Source organism: Triticum dicoccoides, chromosome 4B (genome assembly GCF_002162155.2).
Source record: "Triticum dicoccoides isolate Atlit2015 ecotype Zavitan chromosome 4B, WEW_v2.0, whole genome shotgun sequence".
NCBI lineage: Eukaryota > Viridiplantae > Streptophyta > Magnoliopsida > Poales > Poaceae > Triticum > Triticum dicoccoides.
In genome coordinates, this window is record NC_041387.1 from 33,737,135 (window position 1) to 33,746,733 (window position 9,599).

Genomic DNA, 9,599 nt, shown 5'->3' on the forward strand with positions numbered 1-9,599 from the left:
GTGAGTAGTTACATTTGTTCCTGAGGACATGGGAGAAGTCTTGCTATTAGTAGTCATGTGAATTCGGTATTCGTCTGATATTTTGATGAGATGTATGTTGTCTTTCCTCTAGTGGTGTTATGTGAACGTCGACTACATGACACTTCACCATTATTTGGGCCTAGAGGAAGGCATTGGGAAGTAATAAGTAGATGATTGGTTGCTATAGTGACAGAAGCTTAAACCCTAGTTTATAAGTTGCTTCGTAAGGGGCTGATTTGGATCCATATGTTTCATGATATGGTTAGGTTTACCTTAATACTTCTTTTGTAGTTGCGGATGCTTGCAATAGGGGTTAATCATAAGTGGGATGCTTGTCCAAGAAAGGGCAGTACACAAGCACCGGTCCACCCACATACCAAATTATCAAAGTAACGAACGTGAATCATATGAGCGTGATGAAAACTAGCTTGACGATAATTCCCATGTGTCCTCGGGAGCGCTTTTCTCATTATAAGAACTTGTTCAGGCTTGTCCTTTGCTACAAAAAGGATTGGTCCACCTTGCTGCACCTTATTTACTTTCATTACTTGTTACCCGTTACAAATTATCTTATCACAAAACTATCTGTTACCTACAATTTCAGTGCTTGCAGAGAATACCTTACTGAAAACCGCTTGTCATTTCCTTCTGCTCCTTGTTGGGTTCGACACTCTTACTTATCGAAAGGACTAGATAGATCCCCTATACTTGTGGGTCATCAAGACTCTTTTTTGGCGCCGTTGCCGAGGAGTGAAGCGCCTTTGGTGAGTGGAACTTGGTAAGGAAACATCTATATAGTGTGCTGAAATTTACTGTCACTTGTTACTATGGAAACTAATCCTTTGAGGGGCTTGTTTGGGGTATCTTCACCCTGAACAGTAGAGCAAAGAGTTGCTCCTCAACCTACTGAACCTACTGAAAATGTTTACTTTGAAATTCCTTCGGGTATGGTAGAGAAAGTTCTAGCTAATCCCTTTGCAGGAGATGGAACATTGCATCCCGATTTACACCTTATCTATGTGGATGAAGTTTGTGGATTATTTAAGCTTGCAGGTATGCCCGATGATGTTATTAAGACGAAGGTCTTCCCTTTATCTTTGAAGGGAGACGCATTGACATGGTATACGCTATGTGATGATATGGGATCTTGGGACTATAAACGATTGAAATTGGAATTTCACCAAAAGTTTTATCCTATGCATCTTGTTCATCGTGATCGTAATTATATATATAATTTTTGGCCTCGCGAAGTAGAAAGTATCGCTCAAGCTTGGGGGAGGCTTAAGTCAATGTTATACTCATGCCCCAATCATGAGCTCTCAAGAGAAATGATTATTCAAAACTTTTATGCTCGGCTTTCTCTCAACAATCGCACCATGCTTGATATTTCTTGTGCTGGTTCCTATATGATGAAGACTATTGAATTCAAGTGGGATTTATTGGAAAGAATTAAACGCAACTCTGAAGATTGGGGTTCCGACGATGGTAAGGAGTCAGGTATGGCACCTAAGTTTGATTGTGTTAAGTCTTTTATGGATACCGATGCTTTTCGTGGATTTAGCACTAAATATGGACTTGACTTTGAGATAGTAGCTTCTTTCTGTGAATCATTTGCTACTCACGTTGATCTCCCTAAGGAGAAGTGGTTTAAATATAATCCTCCCACTGAAGTAAAAGTAGTTGCACCTGTTACAGTTGAAGAAAAGATTATCACTTATAATGATCCTATTGTTCCTACTACTTATGTTGAGAAACCACCTTTCCCTGTTAGGATAAAGGATCATGTTAAAGCTTCAACTGTTATTTGTAAGAGTAATAATAGAACATATACACCTCCTGAGCAAATTAAAGTTGAACCTAGTATTGCTATGGTTAAAGATCTCTTGGCTGATAATATTGATGGGCATGTTATTTATTTCTGTGATCAAGCTGCTAATATTGCTAGACCCGATGCTAAGATACATAGACCTGTTGTAGGCATGCCTGTTATTTCTGTTAAATAGGAGATCATTGTTATCATGGAATATGTGATATGGGTGCTAGTGCTACTGCAATACCTTTTTCCTTATATGAAGAAATTATGCATGATATTGCACCTGCTGAGTTAGAAGAGATTGATGTTACAACTAAGCTTGCCAATAGAGATACTATTTCACCATTTGGGATTGTTAGAGATGTCGAAGTCTTGTGTGGGAAAGTTAAATATCCTGCTGATTTTCTTGTTCTTGGTTCCCCACAAGATAGCTTCTGTCCCATTATATTTGGTAGACCCTTCTTGAATACTGTTAATGCTAATATTGATTGTGAAAAGGATGTTGTTACAATTGGCTTGGGGGATATGAAACATGAGTTTAATTATGCTAAATTTTGTAGACAACCCCATGATAAAGAATTGCCTAGTAAGAATGAAATTATTGGTCTTGCTTCTATTGTCGTGCCTCCTACTGATCCGTTAGAACAATATTTGCTAGACCATGAAAATGATATGTTTATGAATGAGAGAAGAGAAATAGATGAAGTATTCTTTAAACAGGGTCCTATTTTGAAACACAACTTTCCTGTTGAAATCCTAGGGGACCCCCCTCCACCCAAGGGTGATCCCATTTTTGAGCTTAAACCACTACCCGATACTCTTAAATATGCTTATCTTGATGAAAACAAGATATATCCTGTTATTATTAGTGCTAACCTTTCAGAGCAGGAAGAGGAAAGATTATTGAAAACTCTAAAGAAGCATCGTGCTGCTATTGGATATACACTTGATGATCTTAAGGGCATTAGTCCCACTCTATGCCAACACAAAATAAAATTGGACGAAGACGCTAAACCAGTTAGAGATCATCAACGACGGTTAAATCCTAAGATGAAAGAAGTGGTAAGAAAGGAAGTACTAAAGCTCCTTGAGGCAGGTATAATTTATCCCGTTGCTGATGGTGAGTGGGTAAGTCATGTCCATTGTGTCTCTAAGAAGGGAGGTATTACTGTAGTCCCTAATGATAAAGATGAATTGATCCCGCACAGAATTATTGTAGGTTATAGGATGGTAATTGATTTTTGTAAATTAAATAAAGCTACTAAGAAAGATCATTACCCTTTACCTTTCATTGATCAAATGCTAGAAAGACTATCCAAACATACACATTTTTGCTTTCTAGATGGTTATTCTGGTTTCTCTCAAATACCTGTGTCAGCGGATGATCAAGCAAAGACTACTTTTACTTGCCCTTTTGGTACTTTTGCTTATAGACGTATGCCTTTTCGCTTATGTAATGCACCTGCTACCTTTCAAAGATGCATGATGGCTATATTCTCTGGCTTTTGTGAAAAGAATTGTGAGGTATTCATGGATGATTTCTTAGTTTATGGATCCTCCTTTGATGATTGCTTGAGAAACCTTGATCGAGTCTTGCAGAGATGTGAAGACACTAGTCTCGTCTTGAATTGGGAAAAGTGCCACTTTATGGTTAATGAAGGCATTGTCTTGGCGCATAAAATTTTTGAAAGAGGTATTGAAGTTGATAAAGCTAAAGTTGATGCTATTGAAAAGATGTCGTGTCCCAAGGACATTAAAGGTATACGAAGTTTACTTGGTCATGCCGGTTTTTATAGGAGGTTCATTAAGGACTTTTCTAAAATCTCTAGGCCTCTGACTAATTTATTGCAAAAAGATATTCCTTTTGTCTTCGATGATGATTGTGTAGAAGCATTTGAAATACTTAAGAAAGTTTTGATTTCTGCACCTATTGTTCAGCCACCTGATTGGAATTTACCCCTTTGAAATTATGTGTGATGCTAGCGATTATGCTGTAGGGGCTGTTCTAGTAAAACTCTAGACACTGCCCAGAGAAATTATGCTACTACTGAAAACGATTCTTAGCAGTTGTATTTGCATGTGATAAGTTCAGACCTTATATTGTTGATTCTAAAATAACTATTCACACTGATCATGCTGCTATTAAATATCTTATGGAAAAGAAAGATGCTAACCTAGACTTATCAGATGGGTTCTCTTGCTCCAAGAATTTGATTTGCATATTATTGATAGAAAGGGAGCTGAGAACTTCGTTGCAGACAACTTGTTTAGGTTGGAGAATGTTCTTCATGACCCACTACATATTGATGATAGCTTTCCTGATGAACAATTAAATGTCATAAGCACTTCTCGTAGCACTCCATGGTATGCTGATTATGCTAATTATATTGTCGCTAAATTTATACCACCTAGCTTCACATACCAACAAAAGAAAAAAGTTTTTCTATGACTTGCGACATTACTTTTGGGATGACCCACATCTTTATAAAGAAGGAATAGATGGTGTTATTAGACGTTGTGTACCTGATCATGAACAGGAACATATCCTACGCAAGTGTCACTCCAAGGCATATGGAGGACACCACGCTGGAGATAGAACTGCACATAAGGTATTGCAATCCGGTTTTTATTGGCCTACTCTCTTCAAAGATGCCCGTAAGTTTGTTTTGTCTTGTGATGAATGTCAAAGAATTGGTAATATTAGTAGATGTCAAGAAATGCCTATGAATTATTCTCTTGTTATTGAACCGTTTGATGTTTGGGGCTTTGATTATATGGGACCTTTTCCTGCCTCTAATGGGTATACGCATATTTTAGTTGTTGTTGATTACGTTACTAAGTGGGTAGAAGCTATTCCAACTAGTAGTGCTGATCATAACACTTCTATTAAGATGCTTAAAGAAGTTATTTTTCCAAGGTTTGGAGTCCCTAGATATTTAATGACTGATGGTGGTTCACATTTTATTCATGGTGCCTTTTGTAAAATGCTTGCTAAGTATGATGTTAATCATAGAATTGCATCTCCATATCACCCATAGTCTAGTGGTCAAGTAGAATTGAGTAATAGAGAACTCAAATTAATTTTGCAAAAGACTGTTAATAGATCTAGAAAGAATTGGTCCAAGAAACTTGATGATGCATTATGGTCCTATAGAATTGCATATAAGAATCCTATGGGTATGTCTCCGTATAAAATGGTTTATGGGAAAGCTTGTCACTTACCTCTTGAACTTGAACATAAGGCATATTGGGCCATTAAAGAGCTCAATTATGATTTCAAACTTGCCGATGAGAAGAGGTTATTTGACATTAGCTCACTTGATGAATGGAGAACCCAAGCATATGAGAATGCCAAGTTGTTTAAAGAAAAAGTTAAAAGATGGCATGACAAATGGATACAAAAGCGTGAGTTTAACGTAGGTGATTATGTTTTGCTTTTCAACTCTTGTTTAAGATTTTTTGTGGGAAAGCTTCTCTCTAAATGGGAAGTCCCTTACGTTATCGAGGAGGTCTATCATTCCGGTGCCATAAAAATCAACAACTTCGAAGGCACAAATTCGAGGGTGGTGAACGGTCAAAGAATCAAACATTATATCTCAGGTAACCCTATAAATGTTGAAACTGTAACCCTGGAGGAATACATAAGGGACACTTTCCAGAATGTTTCAAACTCCGAAAAGGAATAGGTATGTGGTACGGTAAGTAAACCGACTCCAAAACAGTTCTAATAGCAATTTTTCTCCGTTTTGGAATATTTAAGAAAATAGAAAAATAAGAAGTAGTCCGGGAAGGACACGAGGCATCCACGAGGGTGGAGGGCGCGCCCTACCCTACTGGGCGCACCCTGCCTCGTGGGCACCTCGTGTGCTCTCCGGACTCCGTTTTCTTGCACGATACTTCTTTTGGTCGGTAAAAATTCATTATATAATCTCCCGAAGGTTTTGACCACCGTATCACGCAAATATCCTCTGTCTTTGTTTCGAGCTGTTTCTGCCGTAGATTAGAGCAATATGTCGTCCCAGGATTCGGAGGGAGAAAGCTACGTGGCTGATTACCTTGTAGACCCGAAGGTCTAAGGGGACTTGGAGCATTATGGCTAGACCACTTAGGAAGAAGAAGACTATGAGCCTAAGAGAAAGGAGGAGACGAGCTCAGATGAAGATGAAGCCCCGTTACCTCAACCGGGGGACATGCATGTGGAGTTTAAAAAGTCGAGCCTCCCTGATAGGGCAAAGAAGCCCAAGATCGAGTTTATCCCTTTTCTTATCTTGTAGGAAAACAAACTGGAACTATGCAGGAGGATATTAAGCCTAGAGCGGGAGATCGATGATCTAAGGGAGCAAAATTCCATTCTCAAGCGCAAATTAAGGAAGAAACCTGCATCATCAACAACTTCTTCACCACCTCCGAGGACATAATCACATGGGTATGGGCACTCCCCTTGGCAACTGCCAAGCTTGGGGGAGGTGCCCCGGTATCATATCACCATCACACCCCTATCTTTACCATTTTATTTAGTTCGGTCCTTTTGGTAATATCTTGATCTAGTAGAATAAAGTTTTGGTATGAATTAGTTTTGAGTTTTGCTTTGTGACCCCTCTATGTAATCGAGTCAGTGAGCTATATAATAAAGATTAGTGTTGAGTCAAGGGCTTTGCTATCTTGCTATGATCTTAAGTGCATAAAAGAATAAAAAGAATAAAGAGTTCATAATGATCTTATGGATAGTGATGACTTCACACATAAAGAGTATGATGATTAAAAGTTGTTGAGAGTTGGCAAACATAGTTTTGGTCATCATTGCAATTAATAGGAAGTAATAAAGAAAGAGAGGTTCTCACATATAAATATACTATCTTGGACATCTTTTATGATTGCGAGCACTCATTAAAGTATGACATGCTAAAGAGTTGATGTTGGACAAGGAAGACAACGTAATGGGTTATGTTTTCTCACATCTTAGTTAAAGTATATTGTCATGGATCGTCCAACATGTTGAGCTTGCCTTTCCCCCTCATGCTAGCCAAATTCATTGCACCAAGTAGAGATACTACTTGTGCTTCCAAATATCCTTAAACCCAGTTTTGCCATGAGAGTCCACTATACCTACCTATGGATTGAGTAAGATCCTTCAAGTAAGTTGTCATGTTGCAAGCAATAAAAATTGCTCTCTAAATATGAATGACTTATTAGTGCAGAGAAAATAAGCTTTATACGATCGTGTGATATGAAAGTAATAAAAGCGACAGACTGCATAATAAAGGTTCATATCACAAGTGGCAATATAAAGTGACGTTCTTTTGCATTAAGATTTCATGCATCCAACCAAAAAGCACATGACAACCTCTGCTTCCCTCTGCGAAGGGCCTATCTTTTACTTTATGTCTTTTATATTATGCAAGAGTCAAGGTGATCATCACCTTTCCCTTTTTCATTTTATCCTTTGGCAAGCACCTCATGTTGGAAAGATCCTGATATATATATTCAATTGGATGTAAGTTAGCATGAACTATTATTGTTGACATTTCCCTTGAGGTAAAAGGTTGGGAGGCAACACAATAAGCCCCTATCTTTCTCCGTGTCCGATTAAAAATTAATTCCAGAACCATAAGTATTGTGTGAGTGTTAGCAATTGTGAAAGACTAAATGATAGTTGAGTATGTGGACTTGCTGAAAAGCTCTATTATTGACTCTTTCCCATGTTATGATAAATTGCAATTGCTTCAATGACTGAGATTATAGTTTGTTAGTTCTCAATGAAGTTTCTGAATCATACTTGACATTGTGAATAGATTGTTACTTGATCATAAGAAATCATATGACAATATATATATATATATATATATATATATATATATATATATATATATTGCTGTTATAAGAATGATCATCATGCCCTCATGTTCATATTTTATTTTTATCGACACCTCTATCTCTAAACATGTGGACATATTTTTCGATATCGGCTTCCGCTTGAGGACAAGCGAGGTCTAAGCTTGGGGGAGTTGATACGTCCATTTTGCATCATGCTTTTGTATCGATATTTATTGCATTAGGGGTTGTTATTACACATTATGCCACAATACTTATGGCTATTCTCTCTTATTTTACAAGGTTTAACATGAAGAGGGAGAATGCCGGCAGCTGGGATTCTGGGCTGGAAAAGGAGCAAATATTGGAGACCTATTATGCACAACTCCAAAAGTCCTGAAACTCCACGAAAGTCATTTTTGGAATTAATAAAAAATATCCAGCGGAAGAAATACCTGAGGGGGACCACCCACCGTCCACGAGGGTGGGGGGCGCGCCCACCCTTACAGGGCGCGCCCCCTGCCTCATGGGCCCCCTGGTGGCCCTCCGGTGTCCATCTTCTGCTATATGAGGTCTTTTACCCTGGAAAAAAAATCATAAGCAAGCTTACGGGACGAAACTCCGCCGCCACGAGGCGGAACCTTGGCGGAACCAATCTAGGGCTCCGGCGGAGCTGTTCTGCCGGGGAAACTTCCCTCTGGGAGGGGGAAATCATCACCATCGTCATCACCAACGATCCTCTCATCAGGAGGGGGTCAATCTCCATCAACATCTTCACCAACACCATCTCCTCTCAAACTCTAGTTCATCTCTTGTATCCAATCTTTGTACCAAAACCTCAGATTGGTACCCGTGGGTTGCTAGTAGTGTTGATTACTCCTTGTAGTTGATGCTAGTTGGTTTATTTGGTGGAAGATCATATATTCAGATCCTTAATGCATATTAATACCCCTCTGATTATGAACATGAATATGCTTTGTGATTAGTTATGTTTGTTCCTGACAACCGACAGCTCCAACTCTGACGACGATCATCACAGGGGAAATATGCAGGAATTGCGCCGACCGTGCCCCAAAGAGCACCTCAGACACGCCAGGAAGATCCGACTACCGAAGCCCGAGCCGCGACCAGAGTTCCTCTCGACGCCATCATCGTTGCCAAACAGAAATCAGTGCCCCCGAAAAGGCTGCCTCAGCAAACTACGCGGCGAAGATGCCGCAAACCACACGATGAAGATGCCGCAACCCACACGGCGAAGATGCCGCCATCCACCGGTGTCCCAGTCCTTGCCGGCTCTGATACGATGCTCCCAAGGAGGAGAAAGACGCGAAGACGCCTCCATCGCCCGATCTAGCGGATCTGAGGTTTCCCTCCGGAGCCAATGTCGTGGTGAGGAGGAGCGCACCTCCACGATGACGCTTCCAAGAAAGATCACGACACCCGCGGGCGCCGCCGCCGTCGGCTCCGGTGGAGACCGGAGCAAGGATTTCTCTTGGAGATGTGCCGACCGCCCGCCACCACCGACCGCCGCCAACAAGCCACCACCCCTGTCGAGGCCGACCTCACTCCGACCACGGGATCCCACGATCCACCACGACCAGAACCGCACCACCCCTTGGCCGAAGCCGCCGTCCACCACCGCAACAACCAACACCACATCGCGAAGAGCAGCACCAGACCGAAGAAACAGCTCACGCCAGATCCAGATCGGAGCCGCAAGCGAAGCAGCAGAGCAGACGAGCAGGTCCACCGCCCGCAGCATACCTCGCGCTCCGGAGCAGCACCCGCCACGCCCGGCTGGTTCCCGCGCCCGACATACGCCTGCAGCCGCCGCGCCCGGCTGTCGATCCGTGCCCTCGCGCGCACATCCGGAGCCAAGAGCCGCCGCACACCCGTACGACGTCCACGCCCAGGCCACCGGGAGCCCGGACCGAGGCCGCCGCCTCGGCGCCCC